Here is a 6,081-nt window from a genome sequence, read left to right as displayed (position 1 = left end):
ATCTAAAATATATCTGATGTTTCTTAAACTCATCCACTAAAAAAGCAAATTCTCTTCTCTTTCTTAACATTTTAGGAGGAATTTCCTTCATCATTTTTATATCTTGTCCCAATATTTGAAATTTATTTTTATAAAAGGCTTGCAAAATTTCATACCTAACCTTTTTAGTTGTAAAATAAATAACCACATCCCTCGGTACTCTATTTTGTCTTGCCCAACAAGAATTAACACGATAAATTCTTTCAATATTAATCTCAAAATCTTCTACACCCTTTATCTGAGCAAAGGCTTGCATAAAAATCTCTTTTAAATTTTCCTTCCTATTTTGCTTCAAACCTCTCACCCTTATAGCATATTCCATTAATCTATATTGTAATATTACTCTTTCTTCATCTGCCCTATCTACCTTTGCCTGTATATCTTCCATCTTATTATTTAAATTCCAATTGTTTTGATTCTTTTGAATTTCCTCTATTTTGCTTTGCAACTCTAAATTAGCTTTATTAATTTCTGCAAGATCATCTTCCATCTGAATACAAGAGCTTAATATTTGCGCAATTGCATCCTTTACCATTTTCATTCCCTCTTCCGCTCTTCCACCACTTCCTTAAAATCCAACATCTCTTTCTCTATTTCATCAAATTTTTGATCTATTTCTAAAAAATGACTCTCCAAAAACTCCTGTAAAGAATTTCTTAATTCCTTTTTGATTTCTTCTTTTAATTTTTGAATCTGAACTGAAGAAATTTCAAAGTTTTTAATGACTTTTGGTACTATTTGCTTAAAAGCCATTTTTTAAAAATATAACCTAATAACGGACCAAAAAAAAAAAAATTCAAAAAGAAAAATTCAAAAAACTTTTCTTCTAAATCACTATAATCCCAAAGAAGAAGAAAAAATATAAATCATAAAATTCTTGTTTCTTCCATTTAATCAGTATCTTCCTATATATCTTCTAATTCGACACTAGCTGTTAGTAAGCATTTCTTTAACTTTCGTTTCCAGTACACACATTCCACAAAACCGCCATTTGCTTTCTTCTCTCCTATCTTCGCAGCAAATATATCCTCAGGGGCTTGCAGTCTTCTTACAAACAAGTGCTAGAACTCCAGTTTCTACTCCGTCCACGTTACAATCCATCATAAATCAATTCCTGCCATGGAAATTGGACGCTACGTTTTGCCTGCCATGAAAGGCAGATACCCTCCCCCAGCCAGGAGCTTATCAGGCTATGGAAGGAGAGCTCCCCGCAAGCCTCAGAAGCTTTTTCTGTGGCTATATTTGGGTGTCTCAACTTCAGCCTGAATGCTCATCTCTCCCTCTTTGCCCGAGGGAAGAGATTTCCAAGCTGTTGGACCAGATTTACGATGTCCTGACAGCTCTACAGACTAGGGAGTTAGCAGCCTAATCAAAGCTGCTTCTCAACGAGCGGAGCCATACCGGAAGTCAAAAATACACTTAATATTGAGAGCAATTATGAGGAAATAGAGTTAGAAGTTTTTTTTCTGTGATGCTGCCCACTATCTTCTGATATACAGTAGCTTTAAGTAAATTATCCTGCTCCATTAAAAATAGCAATGAAGCTCATCAGTAATAGCGTTCAGACAAGCAAAATGGGGGCAAAAGGCACTTCCTCCTCCTACTTACTACCTTGAAGCTGGCAAATTGAGGTGTTGGAAATAAATAATTAACTACTTCCTGACCAGGCTGATGAAAAAGAACATGCAAAGAAGGGAGGGGCGCCATAAATCTTACTGATGGAGCAGGTTATATTTTATTTAAAATATCCTCAAAAAGAGGAGAGAGATGATCTATCGAATGTATTGAGAAAATGCTAATGCTTAATAGCAGGTGTCAGGAGGCTCGTCCATCACTCTCTGCTGCCTTCCAGGAGATCCATATCTAATTAACGGTAATGAATGAGCAAGCCTCACTGACAACAAGCCACCAGTTTGTTATGGAAATCAGGCAAAACAATTAATTAAGCAAACTGTTCCTATCATGGAAACCTGAACTTTGGGTTCTTGTCTTTGTTGCTGTTCTGACTACTAGCACAAAATGTGTGTTTAGGCAGAATCAGCACTTTTTGCTGATTAGGATACTGTCTTGGCACTCAAAGAATGCCTATGCAAATCTCACTTTATTCCTGCCAGCCCATAAGATCCTGGCTGGTTCCTTCCATTCCTTGTATGAGTTGGAGGATTTTTAACAGGGCCTGGATAAAAGCTGACATACCATGACTGCAAATGGCTTAGATGCCTCTTAAAAATGTTATTTTCAGGACAACTTGTTATATAAACATTCTTATTGTAAACCAGATCACACCAATGTTAATCCAGCTTGAATGAAGAATATGGTCTCTTGGTCTGTGCTACTATTCAAAGGGAGGAAAAGGTAAAAGTAAAAGTAAAAACATCTTTACTAAATCCAGAATTCAGTAAGAAGTATTTGTCCAAGGATCAATCTGTATTGCATATTAATTGTTTGTACTAAATTGGCTTCGAAGGAGTCTTAGAAATTTATAGCCATTGTAAGCTGAGGGAGGCAGTAGCATGCGAAGAAGTTTGTGAGGTTCAGAGCAGTGATGGTGATACTAGGGATTTAAAAAGCCTTGTTATAGTTGTGCACAGATAAAACTGAGGTCTTGCTCACTCTAGCTTAAGTTTTTGAAAGCTTCCTAGTCTCTAAATTTAGGAAAGACAAAAGATTGTTTAGCAATTATAACATTAGGGCCCCAACCCAAAACATGCCCATCGAAGTGGATGTAGTCTATCACCTATAGTCCTTAACCCCTTCTCCCCAATTTGTGGAATGTTTTCTGCCACAGGTTTATAGTTATATATCCCAGTTGCAAAGTTGTTTGAGATCAAACTGTTTCACCAAAGGTTAGGAACAAATTTGCTAAATCAGGCCAAGGCTTAGTTCTGCATTTTGTTTCTCACAGTAGCCAACCAGATGCTTCTAAATCAGGGATAGTCAACCTTTTTATACCTACCGCCCACTTTTGTACCTCTGTTAGTAGTAAAATTTTCTAACCGCCCACCGGTTCCAAAGTAATGCGCCATGTATCGTCATCTGCGTATGCCTCTTGCACATTGTGGGTTGGGGTGGGGGGGCTGCTGGCTACCAGCTCTGTTGTCTGTTACAGCTGGGTGGTGTGGGGGGAGATGCGCGAGCTATTCTGGGACGAGACTCTTTTGTTTGCGGTTGCACTATAGCACCATTTAGTTTCACTTATGTAACGTTAACTAAACTTATGTGCGGGCGATACAAATAGTATATTTTCAGAAATTTAAATTGTCATGGGGAATTTTATGTAAACCTAATGAAAATGTTTTTAAATAATGCTATGAAATTTTTTTAAAAAGTCAATTAAATTAAAAAAAAGAAAAGTGCTTCAATATCGGACAAAACCCCTACCGCCCACCATGAAAGCTGGAACGCCCACTAGTGGGCGGTAGGGTCCAGGTTGACTACCACTGCTCTAAACTGTTCACAAATCAGAAACAGAGATGCATCCTTCTACCATCTTTGTTCACCTGCAAACGGGAATTTGAAGTCACGCTATTACCAACTCAAAGATAAAGTAGAATTCACAACCAATGATAGGCCTTTGAATTTAGGCCTTTGAATTATAGGTCTTTGAATTTATCCAATATACTTTTAAAGTTTCCCAAGTTAGTGGCTGTTAACATAACATGCAGCAATGAATTTTCCTTCAAAATTATTTGCTATGTGAAAAAGTGTTCCCTTTTTTAAAAAAAAATCTCTTTCCAAGTAGTTTCATTGGATGGCCCTGGCCCTTGTGTTTTGAGAGAGAGGGCAAAAGTTTACCTGCCCATTTTTTCTATGCATGGTTTTATACATCCTAGTTATAATTGTCTGAAGGAGGAAAGTCTTCATGGGTACCCCTATAGGCAGACTGGCTTCCATAAGGGTCACCAGTCTGATAATGTTGATATCATTTGAATGATATTGATGGATGAGTAGAGCTAAATGAATGCAGTTGTGGTGAACCTTCTGGGGTCATATTCATTTTTAATTACAACTCAAATTAAATGTTAAAGTAAAATACTGAAAACAATTTAATTGTTAACAATATTAAAAGAAGGAAAATTATTTTCAGCCAGCCAGAAAGTGAGTTTCAAAGGAATATTAATAAAGAAGCAAAATATAACATTCCCAGCTATAGGAGTTCTATAGAGCAGTCCAATAAAACCTAATGAAAGCAGAAGAGAGGATGCGCAAGTCAAAATGGTTGCAATGCTATTAGTACATCATGTTAGATATGTCTAACACTCCAAATGTAGCACGTTTTGACTACATACATCTATTTTCTATTGCTACATTAAAAACATTTTCAGCCTTCTTTCCCAAACATTCAGTGAAATGTTTGGGAAAGTTCAAGCAGGATCTAATCAAACTAAAAAAATATACAACAGTCCAAAGGCATAGAGAAATTGTCATGTTTTTTTAAGTTGTCTACTAGCATTTGACAAGACTGCTAAATTACATTGGACTAACTATGGCTGAGAAGAAGAATACTATTGTGCCCAACTGAAATATAAAGAGGAATTGGCTCAACCCGAATTGGGATGTTGTTCCAAAGCTGGTATCAACAAGAACAGAACAGAAAAATGTGAGTTTATCATATGGTTGTTACACCTTAAAACATAGCTTTTAAAGCCAAGATCAATTATGTCAACAGACTCGTATGTATGGCATAATTATGTATGGAACAGTTGGAACAAGTTTTGTGTTTGCACAGACAGAAGTACAAAATAATGACAGATCATATGGAAATAAGTGATTGTAGTATTCAAGACTATGCATAGACATCAGAGCAGAGTGTCATTTATGACCTGCACCCCTGCCCCCAGAACTTGGTTCTCTGTCCTTACATGTCAATGGCACTTCAAGATCTCCAATTGCAGGCGTGTATTTGGTTCTTGGTCTATTGACTCTGAAGCAAAAAGGGCTCAAGGTTAATTCCTTATCAATATTTTAATGTCAGCTCTTTAATCAAAATAAGAGGTTGGAAACAACTAAGGTGTGCAGAAAGCAGGATTGGACACTAGACCTTCCAGACCATTAAGACCCATGTTTTATCGTTTTGCTTTGTAGTAGGTTAGGCTGAAGCATTTGGTAAGACATGTCAAGTTTTCCAATAGCTTTTGGTGTTATATTAAACACATTCGATGAATTAAAATAAAAGTCAAATAGATGTTTCAGAAGATTAAAAATTAGTTGATATCAAATTGTGCTTTACTGTAATTTTCAAGATCTGGCTTTAATTCCCGTATCTGTTGAGACCGCCTGGCAAGATACTGACCCTCTTAAGTCAAACCTGCAGTCTGCTTATAAAAGGAAATAATATTGACCAGCTCGTAAAGTTCTTATGGGACAAAAATAAAGATTGTACTAAAGTGAGTTATAGAAATAGTTACTGACAGTATATATTCAGCAAAGTGATTGAAGGTCCATTAACTATAAGTACTGGTAGAAGATCTTTTCTCCAATACCCATTAACAAGCACTATTTCCTTTATACCTGATTTTCCTCCCAGCTACAAATTCTCTTACTTTTCAAAATTCTTAAGATTATGTTCACAAAAGAGTTGCAGATTTCTATATGAATGACAAATGTATTCCTAATCAATTTTTAATCTCCAGTGTCACCAGTTCTGATATCTTTTCCATTTCCTTAAATCTTTTCCATTTCCTTGTCCAAACTAGAGATCATGTACAAATTTATGTCTGAAGCCCTCCTGAAACAAAAATATTCCTCTCAGGAAATTATTTTGATCAATATCTTATTTCCCATCCAGATGCATCAAGGAAGCTCAGAAAAACAACATGTTTCAAGAGTAATTTGCTTTAAAGCAACCATAATGTTATATACTTTTAGCTTGGTTGTTTGCTTGTAGCTGGTTCATTACCCAACTAGGTAACCTCATCAATAACCTCATCAGTTAAGTAATGAAATGTCTCCAAGCAAACAACCAAGTTCACACACATACATATATATACATACACACACACACACAGTAGGGATCAGGGGTGAAATGCTCCTAGTTCGGAC

The sequence above is a fragment of the Ahaetulla prasina genome, chromosome 3 (genome assembly GCF_028640845.1).
Source record: "Ahaetulla prasina isolate Xishuangbanna chromosome 3, ASM2864084v1, whole genome shotgun sequence".
NCBI lineage: Eukaryota > Metazoa > Chordata > Lepidosauria > Squamata > Colubridae > Ahaetulla > Ahaetulla prasina.
This window is presented reverse-complemented; position numbering follows the sequence as displayed.